General features: G+C 43.3%; 1 protein-coding gene across 3 annotated transcripts in view; it reads right to left on the bottom strand.

Annotated features, from left to right (window-relative positions):
* Positions 1-18,529, bottom strand: part of NRG3 (neuregulin 3) — a 611,141-nt gene that overhangs the window by 554,074 nt on the left and 38,538 nt on the right. The window lies entirely within an intron of this gene.

The raw sequence follows: 18,529 nt of genomic DNA on the forward strand, positions 1-18,529 counted from the left end.
TCCAGGTAAGACTGGGAAGGGCTTCTTGTTGACAGTTGCTGACAGTCACTTAATGAATTAGGTCTGCTTGGAGATCCAGAAAGGCTAATTCCAGCTTTTGTAGGCCCCAGCCATAATGAAAAATGGCAACACATTAAAACAAAAAGAAGAAACCCCAAAAAGATAGAGTGGTTTGTTTATAGAATCAGCTGATCGAACCTGCATTTATATGTGTGCACCAGAGAATCTGATCCTACCACTGAGATTTAACTTAGAGCCATGGCAAAGGAGATTGCATAAATTCCACGTGTCCCTATTTTGCAGGTTAGCGCTTTTTTAAAAAAGACTTTTTTTTTCAAATAGAAGAGAAATTAAAAATAGGGGACAAAGCAAGACATAGTTTACCAGGGAGAGGTTGGAGGCATTGACATCTGCCCCCAAACAACAACAGTGGATGGATCTAGACAAGGAAGGATCTCATGGTTTGGAATGCTAGTTGTGTGGTGAGTTCCCGCCTCCCAGCAGTAAGAATAAAGACACAAGACACCATTATTTTAGGTTAATGAGCTAAAATTGGCCACAACTTTATTGGTTACAGGTTATTGGCTTAGGCATTGGTCCTATCCGACTATCCGACTTCAGCCTGTTTGCTTGAAGACCGGGAAGGGTTAATACCAGCAGGGGGAGCCCTGCTGATGCACATCAACTAGGGACTTCCCCGGGGCCACCACTCAGGGGCGCGCTTTAGGCCCTGGCCTCCATAGGCTTCGGATGAAGGGGGGATGAGGCCACGCCGCCTGGAATCCTTTGCCAGAATACCATTCAATATTTGGGGGAGGTGATGGCGCTCCTCCCCCCCAACACATCTACATAACAATACCCCTACCAATGCCTAACCGCCAAAACCAAAGGAGTTGTGATGATTTGCTACGAGGTAGGTGAAAAACCAAATGGCCGGTGCCAATTTGCCAAGTGGAAAAAATTCCTACCAGGCCCCTTAATGGCGACCAACCGAGGTCCATAGCAAGGTCAGAAGGGGAACCTTAAAGGGCGGGCAGGTGGGAAACCTCAGCAGCTGAGTGGACCAAAGAGGGAGATCCCGGGGCCACGCTTGCCTTAAATGAGGCAAGCCACACACCCCGAGCCAGCCGATTGGCTGGCTCAAGGGATGACGTGGCCCAAGAATTCCCCTGATCGCGCGGGGGCTAGAAGCCAGCCTCCGCGCACGTGTTGGGGGTGTGAAGCCCACACCACCACCTCCTCCTGAGGTCGGAAGTGGCTTTATCTAGCGGCTTCCCGGAGTTAACGAAGAAGTAAGTGGATAGAAGGACTGTGGCATCCTATTGCAGCCACCAAAACATATCTCCAAATCTGCTAAGCTTCTCTTGTTGAAAGTTTAGCAAAACATAATCGAGTTCCTGCTCTACATACATGCTGAGTTGAAAGCCAATCACAGACCTGCTGCTCCTGCAATTATTATGCACTTCACTACCTTTAACACTGATTATATCTAGAAGACGTAATTACTCATATGGAGAAGTAAAGAAGAAGAGCTCTTATCTGACTTCCCCACTACACTGTAATTGCTTACAATAGCATGCAACAATCACGGGAAGAGGTAGAGGCCCTTTAATGTTTGCAAATAAAGTAGCATCCTACCTTAGGAGCTACAAGCTTCTATGGCTTTTTGCTGTTGATTGTTTGTTTGGTATTTTTTGTTTTTGTTTTTTTTTGCAGTTTTCAAGGATATTTCTTTCAAAGGCCATTTCTTTTTTTAAAAAAAAATACAAAATGCAAGTACCATTTTCTGAGAAAACTGCAACGTACAATCTTGGCAACAACAGAACAGGCAAGCAGAAATAACATCTCTCTGTTGAGTCTCATTATCATCAGCTATTCTCAAAAGCAAGGTTGGGAGGGCACATATTAAGTTTGTGAGAAAGCAGTTCTTTTAAAAAAATCTATTGATTGTAGCAACATGATTACTGTTAGGCTATATTTTCAGAGCCTGTTCATGTCTCTGTAGTGCAGTGAGTCAGTGTGTTTGGCTGTTAACCAGAAGCTTGTTGGTTCGAACCCATTCAGGGATGGCTGGGGGCAGGTTTTCTGCATTGCAGGGGGCTGGACTAGATGATCCTCTGGGTCCCTTCCAACTCTACAATTGTATGATTCTATATGTTATCTTGGAAGTGAGAGCTGGACCATAAAGAAGGCTGATCGCTGAAGAATTGGTGCTTTTGAATTATGGTGCTGGAGGAGACTCTGGAGAGCCCCATGGACTGCAAGAAGATCAAATGCATCCATTCTTAAGGAAATCAGCCCTGAGTGCTCACTGGAAGGACAGATCCTGAAGCTGAGGCTCCAATACTTTGGCCACCTCATGAGAAGAGAAGACTCCCTGGAAAAGACCCTGATGTTGGGAAAGATGGAGGGCACAAATAGAAGGGGACGACAGAGGATGAGACGGCTGGACGGCTGGACAGTGTTCTTGAAGCTACCAGCATGAGTTTGACCAAACTGCGGGAGGCAGTGGAAGACAGGAGTGCCTGGCGTGCTCTGGTCCATGGGGTCACAAAGAGTCGGACACGACTAAACGACTAAACAACAATATGTTATCTAAAAGTGGTTCCTTAGTGTAGTGGCTGAAAGACTGAGCTGTGCACCAGCAAGTTCCAAGTTCAAATTTTGCCCCTACCGTGAACTAAGTAGATACACACATATGCAAGAAACCAGCTTGCTTACTTTGAACAAGGAACTGCACAACACAACACAAGACTCGCAGTACATACTGCTGTATACAGAGATACAAAATAGCTAACAGAAAGGCAGCCATGAGGATAATGTACATAGAGCAATGCAGGGAGTTAGCAGGTGCTTGGCTGACATCTCCCTGATGGGGAATGCAAAGTAGCCTTGCCAAGTCAGACCAGCACCCATTTAGTCCCACATTCCTGCTTCCAAAAGAAGCTGGCCGGATGCCTCTTGCTACTCACAAGCAGCTGGGTGTGAAAGTGATCATAATTTCAGTGCTAATATATTAAATCTATATGGCAGTCGGAAACCAGAAGAGACAAGGCAGCAGTCTGTTCAGCACCTTCTCCCCCATATAAGTTGTCAGGCTGTGAAACCGAGCCCAGGAGGGTTTTTATACAAGCCCAACATGGCCCGGATATAAGTAGCTCGATTCCTTCCGGCTGCCTGGCTGCTTTCTCCCTTCCTGCCACTGTCAGGCAGCTGCCGTAAAGCAGGGAGGCTCAGCTCGGACTGACCCTCCACTTGTAAGCACTTGGTGGAGCAGAGAATAAGGTGTCCAGGCCCTGCTGTTAGCTCAAGCCCTCCAGCACTATCCTAATGCAGGAAAAGCTAAGTGTCTCAGGAAGTTTACAGAGGAGAAAGAGGTGGTATGTGTAAAGCTTTATGCCATTGTGAATGGCACAGATAGAATGGATAGAAATATTTCCCCCTCCTCATAGCTCTAGAATACAGAGAGTTAGGGTTGGCAGTAGGTTCCAAAGAGACCAAAGGAAGTATTCCTATACCCAACAACACTATTTAAAGAAGCCATTGCTTCCTAGTGGTGTAGCAATAAAACTGCTTACACATTTGTAAAGCTAAGCAGGGTCCAGTATGGTTTCAAATTGGATGGGAGACTGTGAGTTGAGGCAGGGGAATTGACTAGAACTAGATGAACCGCAAGAACCCTTCCAACTGTACAATTCTATGATTCTACGGGGATTCTATGAAATTCGCATACGTTTCAGTAGCTTTTTTTAAAAAAATGCTTAAACAAATTCAAAGATGAGAGAACTTTCAAGATGTGTTATTAATGATAGCTATATCCAAGTTCAGTGTCCACTGAATGTCAAATGCTAGGGACATCCAGCAGGAGAGAGCTGTTGCCCTTAGGCAACTTACAGGCCTGTGCTAGAAACCAAAGGCTGATGGGGGCAGATCCTCAGTATGATTGATCCCTCAGGACTCTTCCTCCACCTGCCACTTATGCAAGGACACTCTTGTCTACATACAGCACCTTGTCCTGATCAAAGAAATAGTTGACCGGCACCCCAGACTCGTGTATTAATTTTCATAGCCCTCAGTCAGAAGAAAGGATGTAGGCTGCACCTCTCCTCATTCTCGTTAGGAAGATTGTCATACTGGTGCAGTCTCAGATTTTAAATGACTCAAACATTCTGCAAATGGGGATAATGAACACTATAAATCTGACATTTACAATGCTTTATGCGATTTCCCAGCGAGTTCCTTTGTCTCCTGTTTATGATCAAGAAGAAAGAAAAGGAGTAGCCTCCCTCAAGCTGCAAGAATATGCCAAAAAGATTACTGTTTAACTTTGTAATGTGTGGTAGTGCACGTACTTGTGCATCATAGTATTCCTTACGTAAATATCAATGCCATAATCCTCCCAACAACATAAAATGTTATGAATACACATTAATTACAGGGAAAGAGTTTAAGCGTATGTTAGTAAGAAATTTTAGATATTTTGCTTTTCTAAAGTGCTCTGCTGCAATATACGTTCTAATTGTTCTTTGGTGGAGCCCCTTTAGACCTCCAGAAAAGTCAGGTGCTAAAACCTCTTCCTGCCCTTCCCTCCTTTCTCGCTTCCTCCGCCCTCACCACACCTCACGCTGCCGTGACAGCAGCAACGGCTTTGGCAATGGCAGAGAGGGATTGGCAAGAGTGTTGCCCATCTTCAACACCTCTGTTCCAGTGGGGAAATGCTTCACAAAGGATCCCCTGCTAAGTGCGAGCGCTGGTTGCAAACACCAGCTCATACTCCTCCTGTGCTGGGCAGTGGCAATGCTGGAGGGGGAAAACGGAACATTCCTGGATGAAATCAGAAGCTGGGATTGTTTCTGCAATGCTGTGAATGTCCTGGGAAAACAGAGGCACTTGATGGGTATGGGGAAGACAGCTGGAAGCTAGCTCTGCTTCCCCTAGCAAGCTATAAGAAGTTTGGCTTAGGAAGTGCAGGGTGTGTTGGTTCAAAGCACCTTGAAAAGTACGGTAATTGGTTTGGAGCCTCTGCAGCCCCTCCAGTGATCTGTCAGTGTTAAGAAGGGTAGGCAGTGGTGGTGGCAACTACCAGGTTACATGCAACTGTTAAGCATCATTTGCACAAGGGAGGGACCTTAGAGGCTTTCTCCAAGTCTCTGCTTCTCTCACAGTAAGACCCCCGCCCCCAGAACAGCACACAAGAGGAAGTCAGGGAAGAATGTTCTGTTAGGCAAACAGAAATATTTCCACTGATTGAATGATTTCCTTTATGTTGCACCGAATTCCACCTGTTATATTAGGGGGCAATAGAAAATTTGAATACTGAGGGAAATTGCATACAAAGATATGTATAACTAGGAGAAATTTGCCATAAATTGCTGGTTAATTTCCATGAGGACTTCAAAAAAATCACAAACTGATATGAAAATGTGGGATAGTGAAAAATTAGACACTGAGAGAAACTGAAATGGACAGATTCATTCCTAACTCCTAGAGAGTGGCTGGTGCTCATATAGATGCTAAATGTATTGTGTGAACGGGTTCCTGATGACTTAAAAGTTAATAGTTAATATATGGATGTTGTAGATCAGTTTTGTAAGTGTACTCAAAAGTTATTTGCTCACCCCACCAGCTTACCTAAATCAGTCATTTGATAACTACAGATGGTGACAGCAGTCACGAAATTCAAAGACGCCTGCTTCTTGGGAGAAAAGTGATGACAAACCTAGACAGCATCTTAAAAAGCAGCAACATCACCTTGCCGACAAAGGTCTGTATAGTTAAAGCTACGGTTTTCCCAGTAGCGATGTATGGAAGTGAGAGCTGGACCATAAAGAAGGCTGATGCTTTTGAATTATGGTGCTGGAGGAGACTCTTGAGAGTCCCATGGACTGCAAGAAGATCAAACCTATTCATTCTTAAGGAAATCAGCCCTGAGTGTTCACTGGAAGGACAGATCCTGAAGCTGAGGCTCCAATGCTTTGGCCACCTCATGAGAAGAGAAGACTCCCTGGAAAAGACCCTGATGTTGGGAAAGATGGAGGGCACAAGGAGAAGGAGATGACAGAGGACGAGATGGTTGGACAGTGTTCTTGAAGCTACGAACATGAGTTTGACCAAGCTGTGGGAGGCAATGGAAGACAGGAGTGCCTGGCGTGCTCTGGTCCAGGAGGTCACGAAGAGTTGGACATGACTAAACGACTAAACAACAACAAAAACAAGTGATTGAAGGAAAAAGAATCAACAACACTCTTCAGATTATGAAAGTACCTTCCTTTTCACTTGGAGCTCATTTATAGTCACTGCAGGCAAACAGGAAAGCAACCATGTAAGCAGTTATTGACAAGCCCACTACAAAATTCTATCACAAGCTGCAGATACTGGAGAAAAGGGGATGATTTTTCTTTTTAAAAGGCTGTTCCTCAGGGCCGTAAAACAGCAAAGAATAATAAAATGATAGCTCCTCTGTATGAATGACTTAATCACTTAACTTCTCTTAATTGCTTGAGCAAACCATATGATTTTAAAAATTTATTTTACATTTGCAGACATTAACAAAGCTATATGGTATATTGCTGAAGCTGATAAACAACCTAAGTGATGGTGCCAATAGGCATTTTGAAAAAGAGATATGCCTCCATCAAACCATTCCAAGAGGCTAATTTGCATCCAGGCCTGCTGAGAACCCCTTGCTCCCTGCTGTCCACCATCACCATAATGGAGAGCAGCAATCCACACATTGCAAGGTACCAAATCCGTATAACCTACTTTTAGATAATTGCTCAAAAGAGATAGCATGACGTCACAAAACCAACTCACTCACTCTTTTTTACTACAGTGGCCCTACGACATGCGAAGAGTTCTCGTCTAGCAATATGCACACACACAGGCAGAGAGGAGCTGATTCAGATGGAAATAATTAGCTTAGAAAAATGAAATCATCGTTTAATGTTAATTCAAAAGCATCTCCTCCCCCCCTTGCTGGCAGAAAGAAAAGCAACCTAACACCAACAACGCAATGGCGCTCCTAATGATATACAGTGGTACCTCGGGTTAAGAACTTAATTCGTTCTGGAGGTCTGTTCTTAACCTGAAACTGTTCTTAACCTGAAGCACCACTTTAGCTAATGGGGCCTCCCGCTGCCGCTGTGCCGCTGCTGCATGATTTCTGTTCTCATCCTGAAGCAAAGTTCTTAACCCGAGGTAATATTTCTGGGTTAGCGGAGTCTGTAACCTGAAGCGTATGTAACCCGAGGTACCACTGTATACCTCTCAGACTCATCTTTCATTAAAATGGGGACAACAATCTAATTAAATTGCATAGCTCCTGCTTGTCTTTAGTTAAATAACACAACATTATTCAGGGTGGCTTGATCAAACTATATTTTATCACTAACTCGGCAGCTAAAGACAAGTTTCTCAAGCAATACCGCTGAAAGTTCATCTGCCTCCCTTGCACCTTCCCCAGATGTGATTCGCTATCATATTCAAACAGAAATTTTAAAGTGCTTTTGCAAATTTACATCTTTGTTTACCCTCACAGCGGCTCTAAAACGTCAAATGCCACCAGTCCCTTTTTACAGATAGCGAATAAGGCTGCATGGTGCTTTCTGCAACCTATAATTGTGCAAAGGAAGTAGAAGATTTTATACCACCTGAAGGTAGGACTTTATTCTCTGTGGCAGCATTCCTAGCTTCTCATAACCCACCCTCAAGAGCATATCACATAGAATTAATCTATGGTTTTGCAAATGTAAAAATTGCCATATTCCTCTTTACTGCCGTCGTTTGTTACATGACGTCTCTGTGTGTCATTTAAAATTGGTGACGGATCCAGAGAGCCACTGGATTGTATGTTGTTGTTTTTTGTAAATAAAGAAATAATGAAAAATCAGACATGGTGCATCTCCTCAGCATCCCTGCAGCCCTATACTAACATATGTAGGAACGGCCTTCTCAGTTGTTGATCCCGCCCTCTGGAATGCCCTCGCATCAGATGTCAAGGAAATAAACAACTATCTGACTTTTAGAAGGCATCTGAAGGCAGCCCTGTTTAGCGAAGTTTTTAATGACTGATGTTTTAATGTATTTTTAATATTTTGTTGGAAGCTGCCCAGAGTAGCTGGGGAAACCCAGCCAGGTGGATGGGGTATAAATAATAATAAATTATTATTATTATTAATAGGCAGTTACCTAACAATGAGTTAAACCATAGGCCCATCTACCTCACTATTGTCTATCATAGAATCATAGAATTGTAGAGCTGGAAGGAACCCTGGGGTTCATCTAGTCCAGCCCCCTGCAATGTAGGAATATGCAGCTGTCCCATATGAGGCTCAAACCTGCAACCCTGGTGTTATCAGCACCACACTCTAATCAACTGAGTGCTGATTGCAGAAGTTCTCTGGAGTTTCTGACAGGGAGTCTTTCCTAATCCTACCTATCAAGGAGCCACACACATTTCGGGCAAACATGTGTGAACTTATGGTGGAGAGCGGTCAGAGAACATACAAAACCCTGACCCCAACATCCTCGTGTGTGAAGGCTCCACTTTACACCTTGTGTTGGCACTGGAAGAGAATGCATCACACATGGAAAGCTATAGCAATAGGCAATACCAAAGCTAGCTAATTTGGCTGGCCATGGCTACATAGACAAGGAGAAGACAAAGCGTAGCCATGAAATTCACTGACTGCACCACTGGTAAGTGTCACCTGTAGCTTGTTCCCTACTGTTCCCCCATCAGGATAGTTTTGAAGTAAGGCCAGTGCACACTGGGACATATATGTTTAAACTATTTCCATGCCACTGATACTAAAAGTTTGTGGCAGATTTGCAAATCTGGATCATTTACAAGTTTAGCCTTTTCCCACCCCCATGAGCTCTGGGAGCAAAACTCTACAAAGTAAGAAGCAGCTACTCTCATTGGTGGTTTCAGAACCACCTTAGTCAAAAGAGATCAGTACAGATCCTGCCACATTCGTGGTTGCAGTTATGACCATCCAAAACGTCCGACAGACCATGACAGGGATCCCTCTTTTGACTGCAGGGCTACAGTGTCATTTTAAAAAAGGAACTTGATATTTTATTAACTTACTATTAATGTAGCTTATCTTTTTTATTTTTATATAACCATCATAAAGTGACCTTTAATGTATATTAATGTATCTGAACTGATAATTAACTTAGGTGCAAAAAAGCATATTTTTATTACATTTCACTTTACACAGCGATATGCTAGTGTTGAGTAATTCATGCACTGAGATGGTGCCAGAGTATTTGTGTTTATAGGTGCAAAACCAGGCATGTGTGCGTCTTGGCATAATATAACCACAATTCAGCTTATAGACATTATTCATACTCAGTGCTTTCCATAAACTTCTCATCTTTTTCTTTCTGACAGCCTGATCGCATGTAGCATCCTAATAAGAATTCAGGAGCAAGATTCCTGGCGCTGATGTTCAATATTAACTTTCAAAGTGCAACCTTGCTATTGTTTAATATTTCAAATGTTGCCTTGTGTTAAGTGTGAGACAGGCCTGGAATGGCAAAGTAGAGGCAAGCAGTCTCAAAGAAGGAGACTAAATCATAATTTCACTCACAACCCTCAGGAATATTTGTTTGTTTGCTCATTATTCTATGTATTTTAAACATTCATATGCTGCTCAAGTCATCTAGTTGAAGATACAAATATACGGTAAGTGAATCAATTTTTACATTCATTTGTGTAAAAGAGTAGTCAGTGGCAGAACAAATTCTGGGATGCGGGTGAATGGAGGAAGAGGTTAGAATTATTTCACTTGGTGATATTTTATTTGGCTATCATGGTTTCTGGGAATTGCAGGTTGAGGGTACTGAGAAATCTGTGAAGGGGGCAGGGATCATGTGAATAGAAAGCTGTAGAACCCAGGATTCTCCTGTTGAAAGGAAACCAATTGAAATCTCTGAGACCACTTTAAGTCGTTTAAGAAAAGAAACCATAACAAATATTTAAAACAAACCATCAGTGTTCTAGCGCACACTGCTCAGTGGTCCCCACTACATTCCCCTTCCACTCCTAGCTAGCAAACCACGAGCCTTGACTTGTTGCATTATCCAAACTCATTGTTCTTTTCTCTCCTTACAATCGTTAAATGGTAGCCAAGATTTGTTGCTACCTTACTACTCATGGTTTGTTGGAAACAAGCCATGAATTGGGGTTCAGGCAACATGACAAGCCCAAACTTGCAGTTTGCTGCTTCCAGAGCACCTTGGTCAGGGAGAAGGCGAGGGGGAAAGTGAGAACTTTTGATCAGTCTGCACACTGCACATGTTAAGTCACTGTTTTAAAAAAATGGTATATTAGAAAAAGAGGTAACTTGTCCTCAACACCACCTCTATGCCTGAGGGCTGGAAAGTGGTCAATTTAACTCCTAGTTGTAAAATGGGATCCAGGGGGTATCCAGAAAATTTCAGGCTGATTAGTATAACAGTCCACCAGAAAACTGGTGGAAGGTGTTTTTAAAGCATTAAACAGCATGCAGAAGACCAGGTCTTGGGGCCAATGCTGCAGCTTCACTGGTGCAAGGGACTTCTCTCTGGGTGCTATAACTTCCTCTCCTGCCCCTTCCAGCCCTCAGTGTGACCTCAAAATCAGCTCTGAGGATGGGAACCCTTCAAAGCAGATTTTGTGGAAATGCTGGGCTGGGCAGTGGAAATGGAAGTCTCATTGCACCCATAGAATCCTGCTGGCATAGCACTGAATACCACCTTTGGTGTTCTAAAATGGTACGTCCTGTCTCACTAACCTTTTAGAGTTCTTTGAGATTATCAAGCATATAGACAGATGCAGTCCAGTCAATACTGTGTACTCAGATTTTCTAAAAGCTGAATCCACCTACTTTCCCTCCAGGAGGAATAGGGCAAGAATTTTAATGTGGTTCCAATACACACACACACCACACACACACACACACACACACACACATAGTCTCTGCTTTTACCAGCCTCTTTGCTATCAGGCTTCATCAACCTAGCTCAGTAGCTCTCTAATTTATTTCACTGGGCCACACTTTCAGAACAATAATTTGCTCACCCCACACCAATTTTTTATCGATAAGAAATACCAAAAACAGCTCCTAGCAGTGCCTAATTTATAACATAGAATGCAATAGCTTTATAATATGATAAAGCAATATTCTGAAAGTATAAAAAGATGTAGCTACATAAGAACATGAATCATTTCCCAAATATAATTATAAACTAGCCTCTTGCATATGTACCTTAAGTATTTATACAAACTCAATGAGAGGTGTGAGCTTGCTTTTGCCGGGTAATCTCATTAGGTCTAATTTGAGACTAACTCTTTTCTAGAAGATTTTATTAAAGCTTTTTCAAAATACAATAAAATAAAAACTTAATTTAATTAAAAACAAAAGCAGAGAAAGAAAGTAGCTCTTAACCCTTGTCACTCACAGAAAGTGGTGGACCCTCCCAGCTCTTACCTGAGAGCTTTCCTTTCTTCTCCCAGTGAGACAAACAAACTCTCATCTCCTCAGCACAAAGAAGCTTTTCTCTTTTCTGATCTTTCATGTTCAGCAGAGTTGAAAATCCCTGTTCACAACAATCTGTCGTGGAGAACTCTAGAAGAATAAGCAATGCTCTCGCTCTCATTTTGAAATGATATCTATTCATATTCTGTAAATATAAAAGAATTACTTTGATACTATGCTATACTTCATTGAAATGTCTTAATGTTTCTTTGATTGTCCTTGAATCTTCCTTGCATGCCCTTTGAGAAGCACTAACCCAGATGCATGAATAGGTATTGGGATGGAAGCTCCAATCTCATGTAACCTACCTTGCCTTTCTTCCTTTTATCTATTTCTTTTGAACACTTCCCCTCCCCTTATTCAGATAGTCAGTCACTTCATTTTCCACTTTGGGTTAGCCCAACACCAAATGACACCACCAGATAAAACCATTTATAAGCGCGTTCAGTCACAGCTGAGTTGGATGATGTCCTATAGGCATGGAGCGGTATGGAAGGTTGAGCCACCCTGTAGCTCCCAGTTACATCAACAAAGCCAACTAAAGCCCACCAGCCATTCATGGTAACCCAATGGGGACTCAATAAACTACCTGTGCTTTGTTGCCTGCACAGTATTGTAACCAGATACCAGTGATCTAGTCCCTGGCTGGCCACAAGAGGTGATGTGCTCTGCTGAGCTTGGTGGGTCACAACAATTAATGCAAATCTACTGTAACCTTTGTCTCCTAGGAAGCAGTGTCTAAAAACATAGTTCTCTCCAAAGCAATGTAAAGGGCAGGCATATTTAAGTATGTTCAAATAGGGAGGAGTTCTCATGCTATTGATATGTGGACTACTATGAATGCACACTCTTTCTCAATTGCAACTGAAGTGGCTTTGCTGCTCTACACCCATAAATAACACTCACTAAAATTGCATTTCCATTCCTTCCTAGAGGCAGTTGTTCAAAGGAGTAAACATACCCCGCTGATCTTTAATCACTGCTCAGCAGTAATGAGGTCATCTATTTCTATAGCTAGCTGGCCAACTATCAAAACCTAAATCTTGCAAATACTGTACAAAGCCACATGCAAACAAACAGCCATTTGATGACTGGGCAAATATTTCTTAAGACTTTATACTACAGAGGAAATTGTCACCGTTAGCACTTGTGCACAGTAAAATATCTTATTGTTAGCACATAAACTAGACTGGATATGGAATGTGCAAGAAGAATCTGCCCTCTTTTCTACGCCTTTTTAGTATTATTATTCACCAGGTCTGGTGAATATTCATATAGAAGAAGAAGAAGAAGAGGAGGAGTTTGGATTTGATATCCCACTTTATCACTACCCCAAGGAGTCTCAAAGCAGCTAACATTCTCCTTTCCCTTCCTCCCCCACAACAAACACTCTGTGAGGTGAGTGAGGCTGAGAGACTTCAAAGAAGTGTAACTAGCTGAAGGTCACCCAGCAGCTGCATGTGAAGGAGCAGAGACGTGAACACAGTTCACCAGATTATGAGACTACTGCTCTTAACCACTACACCACACTACACCAACCTTGAGTTTGACTCAGCAAGATGGCATGAATTAACTTTATGAGGTGATAGACAAATATAAATCTTAATCACTCAAATAAAAATAAAAATATCACAAATAAATAAATCAGCCCATGTTCATCAGCCATTCCTGGACAAAATCTTGGTGGTCTCCAAAAATACATTTGCATTTTACTTCTCACAGGAATGAAACTAAGATAAGAAACCATTAACTTCCGTGAAGGACAGGGGTGTTAAATGATTTCAAAGAAGAGCACTCACAAAACTGAGTGCTGCTATTGTGGGTCAAGCACAGCTCACTCAATCACCCATTGAGCTCTTGCTGCCTTTGCCTGCACCAAGACTCCCCTGGGGCAAGAGGAGGTGGCAGTGGCTGGCCTAGCTCTTCAATGGAGTGTCATCTCCTGCTGAGGATTACAAGTCCTGGCATGAAAGTGATGCTATTTGCACCAGTTTCCATCAGGGAAAGGCCCTTCCATGACTCATGTCCCGAGTTAAACTTGGTGGGCCCCTTGGGAGTGAGCAGGAGCACAGGATGGGGGGAGGTGGAGGTGGCCGATGCTTCAAGCACCCATTAGCAGGGATGGGTTTATATGCGAATCTCAGTTTCTCTCAGTTTCTAGTTTTTCCAGTCTTAAACTCAGTTCTCCACATTTCAACATCAGTTTGATTTTTAAAAAATAAAATCCTCCTGAAAATTCATCAACATTTTTATGCAAATTTCTCTGAAGGGACAGATTTTTGTGTGCCATTTCCCCTAATGCACACATCTTTACAAAGCAACTTCCCCTGATATAATGCACTGCGATATGCATTTATGTATGTGGTTTACCCTATTTATATGCATTACTGTACATATTATTTGGACAATATTGCATTGCAAAATTCAGAGAGGTGCAAATTTACATAAGTTCGCCACAGAATGTGAATCAAATCAAATTTCTCCTCTATCTCTGCCCATGAGTGCTTGCCTGCACTCTCTCTTTCTCTCTGATGGAGCACAGGAAACAGAAGTAACATAGCAATTAATCCTTTCCCTCAGAAATCAGTGGGGAATTTTGGAGGGATGACAGCCTTACTTTGCAGCATCTCTCTGTTCTTTTGAGTGCAGCCCATGTTGCAATCCTAAGCACTCTTACATGGCAATTAGCCACACGGCAGCTAATTAGCTTACTTCTGCATCATACACACTATCAGCTTATTAGTTAACCACTGGATACTTAGACCTGCATCACTAACGTAAAAGGTTGTGGTTTCATTACAAACGAGAGGGTTGTTGCCAAAAATATGAACTTATCAATTTTGGAGTATGAATTGGTCCAAACGTAACCTGCAAAATGCACACCTGTATTATGAATTGAGCACCATTTCCCACAAATGCTCCCACCATGTGCCCTCCAAAAGTCCTTCTCCAGCTCAAAACACAGAAACGAGATTCTGCAGATGCATGGCCAGTGGACAAGCCAGCAGCTTTATGGGCACTTACGGAAAAGTCATATCCCTGACTCTCACAAAACTCTTGTAATTGGTTGCTGGGGAAACTGCAGAAACTACAAACTACTTTGGAGGTCCACGCACAAAACGTATTCATTGTGAAGCTTTTACTCTCTTGCCATAAAGCCCTTACTCTCTTGCTAATTGCTATGAACTCTGTGCCCAGACCCCATACAATTCTAGAGCTCTCTTGTTCTCAGGCATGCTTATTTTATGAAGCGAGTGGCAAGGAAATCCAGAGTGGCTCTTCACCAGGGCTGATGCTTAAAGCTACAATTACCAACACTGTAAGCCGGAAGAGAGGTTACGGAAAATAAATGGTTCTCCCTCCCCCCCCAAAACCCATGTCAGTACTTGCTATGAAAAGTGTTAACTACCAGCTCGATTTCATATCAAGCTGAGGAGGAAGATAAGGAGGTAACTTGAACTTTACAACACTGTGGCAGCTAGGCTATATTACACCACAAACACATGCACACTTGTCCTGTTGCAAGGGGGGCAAGTTAAGGAGATTTCACCTCTCACTGACTTTTGCTTCTTTATTCTGAAATTGAACCAATGCAGAGAAGGACAAGCCTCAGGGCTATTCAGGTCAAGCAATTCATATTAAGTCGGTATTGTCTAGTACAGGGGTCGCCAACGTGGCACCCACAGGTGCACATGCAACCAAAGAGGTCTTCCCTTTCTTCACATTGCTGGAATAGGCTTAAAAGAAGCATTCTGATGTAGGCTTGAGTGTGTGGCAATGCATGTGTGTGTGTGTGTGTGTGTGTGTGTCACTCACAACAAGTTTCTTCGGTGTGTAAATATGTCCATAGGCCCCCAAAAGTTTGGCCACTGCTCATGTGGCAGGCCAGCTAAGAGGCTCGGGAAGCACAGGTTGTGAGGAAGCTCTGTTATGACCTTTTAAACATCAGAGAACATATCAGAACCTCTGATTGTCTGATCACAAGCTGCTTCCCTCAATAGCTGAGCTGTACAAATCAATAAGTGTGCCTTCCTTCACACTAACACTTGTACATCCCTGGAGATGTGTTTAGTGTAAAGCATATAGGAACCTGGCATACTATGCTCCAAAGCCCTCCCCTGCCTCAGAATGTGACGTGATCCATCTTCTTTCCCCATATTTACCAAAATGTGTGGTCAAGACACATTTGTGGTTAGGACTCATCAGTCTCACTCACAGCAGGATCAATGAGGCTGGAGGTGACATGCCCTCCCATGGGCAAGAACTGCAAGCCCCACTTTAGATGCAGCAGCACAAGGAAATCTCATTGACATGAATTGTCTTTTCTCTGCTTGCATGTAACACACGGATGCAGGTCCAGGAAACAAATGAGGACTTCCAAGGCTCTCCCTCCCAAGACACAACACCTCTTTCCAGGCAATGTCTCCTATCAGAGCTGCTTTGTTTCCTCCTTGAGTGATTTTGCCTGACTGGAATGCGTCCTTGAACTCTGATAATGCCTCTTGCTTGTCTGGATGGGAGATACAGAGGAGTGTGTAAGTGTGTGTAGACTCAAGACTGTGGTGGTGGGACACAGGGAACCAGTCTATGCAAAGGACAAGCTGGAAGATGCCAGATGCAGAATGACTGAGTGATCAAGGGGGTTCAGAAGAAGGAGGCCCTTCCAGGACAGGGCTGGGTGCTGAGTTTCTCAGTATGAGTGCAGACTCAAATAGAGAGGAGTCAGAGGTTGCCCCTGCTGCCCAACAGCTAGGCAGTCCCAGGCCTGCTGGCTCTCCTCCTCCCCGAAACACTGCTTGAGGGGAGTCCTGCATGTTGCTGAGCAACAGGCCAGACAGGCCCAGAGAAGAAGTCCACCCCTCCACTGCTTTCTACATCTGCTTGGGAGAGTGAGAGGCTAGAGGGGGAAGGCGGGGCGAGTGGTCAGTTCCAGCAATGTCTTCATCTAAGTGAGATGAGCCAGAGGAACTCTACTGTGTTGTTTAGTTTCTGTGAATAAAAGCTAATTGCATTCCATGTCTCAAGTTCTTTCCTGACCTGTGGATGACCTGTACTTGCCTGACAGCTCCTTGACATCTGCCCATTTTCATTTCTGGGCTACCTTCCCAAGTTGACAAGCTCTACCTGCCCCTCACTTCCCTCTACAGCACAGGCAGAAACCACCTTCTTGACCATTGGACCCACTACTGGTCATCTCTGCTCACTCCCATTGGCTACCCTCACCTGGTTAGCTAGCCAGTCAAAGCTGTTTCCTGGAGTGTGACTGCTGTAACATGCTGACAACCTCTAGGAGCCACAGGTGAGAGTTGAGTGCGGGGGGGGGGGGAACCAAAGATGGACAAACTACCCAAGAAAGAGCATGATGTGTCCCTCACCAGAGGTATTCCTCCTCCCCTAATATCCCATATACCCCAACAGTACTCAACAATATGACTGTGCTAAAAGCTCACTCTAGGAATCATTATGCTTTAAAAAAATCTGTGGGTGTTATCTAAGACACAATCATTCTTTTCATCTGCACAGCTGCACATACACACACAGTGCAAGCAAGAACAAAACAAAACCCAAAACCCACAGACATATTTGAAACTGATAGAGCTGGAGATGAGGGCAACAGGGAAATATCAGCATGGGATGGAGTTCTATGTCGCCTTAAGGAGGACTAATCATTCAGTCACACAAGCAATTTTCATGATGCCTTGTTCAATAAAATAGAAGTGCCCTCCTATCTTGTATTGCCATGGTTACGGGAGAAGGGAGCGAACGTATCTGATACAGGCAGGAACTTCCAACTAAAAAACTCTCAAAACTACTCCCCTCCTTCCATTATTATTTTCCCACTTTAAAAAGAATCCAGAGACTTGTCTCAGAAAGGATAACACATACAGAAGCAGGTGGAAACTAACTAATAAGAACAGACTTCGGGGGCTCTTAGCATGGTGCTGTTGACGGCAACAGAACCTCCCCAAAACATGTAATGCAACTGCACTTTTTTTGTGTGTTGCTGCCACTGCCACAATAGCACCAGCAACACCACTTACAGCCACCCTCACTGAGTTTCAGGGTGGCATTTTAGTGGTAGATTTCATCGATGTATGGGTGGGGCAATTTAAAAGGTGTTTTAGGGAAAAAATTAATGGTGAAAAGCCATGGCATATAGGAGGCAAGCTTGACACCCATTCACAAGCAGCAGCACTGTCCACCCACTGCTAAAATGGCAGTACAGGGATCCCATGAGGAAGACAATATGGTAACAGAGCTGGGTTAGGCCAGCTGGGGCCCTTCTGAGCTGCTGGGGTCATTGGCCAGTGCCTGACCAGAGACTGGGAAGCAAAAGGCAGAAGAAAATTTGGTTAACTCTATGGAAACATTTTATTCTAATATGCAACTAACATTCAGCATTAATGGATTTCAGTAAGTGAGCAAGTAGAAAGCTCTGTTCACCATCTCAGCTGTACCATGCCATTGATTATTAACAGATTTACAGAAAATAGAATCAAGATGGAGACCGGAAGAGTTAAGGGCAAGGTAATTTGTCCTCAGCTGTCACCCACATGTCCTTTGTTTGTTTGCGAGTCAGTTTTCGTAAGTAGGGTTGACAAGAATACAGACCAAGGCCATAATGGTTCATTTATTATTTCCGTGAGTGGGATATGAGAGTGTTAAGCAGAGCAGAGGACCATCAGACCCTGATGGAATAATTTATAGGATGACTGCACCGTACAAACAGGAACAGTTTGGATAAGTGTGTTGCTGCCCGATATCACTCCTGTTTATAGTCGGGCCATTTGATATCAGCAACATGCTGGCATTCTAATGAGGGACAAAATAAGATGACGCACAAAGCATTAAAACCCCCTTCTCCTGAAGATGGACCAAAAGCTCAAGTTTGGGAATCCTCTGAAAAGCAGGGCCTTCAAAAGCTTGATTTTACAAGACCATCCAAGCCAGCAAACTAGATACTGAACTAGTTAGATCTTTAAAAAAAATCCTAGCACAGTAAA

The sequence above is a fragment of the Podarcis pityusensis genome (assembly GCF_964106645.2).
Source record: "Podarcis pityusensis genome assembly, chromosome: 5".
Classification (NCBI taxonomy): Eukaryota; Metazoa; Chordata; class Lepidosauria; order Squamata; family Lacertidae; genus Podarcis; species Podarcis pityusensis.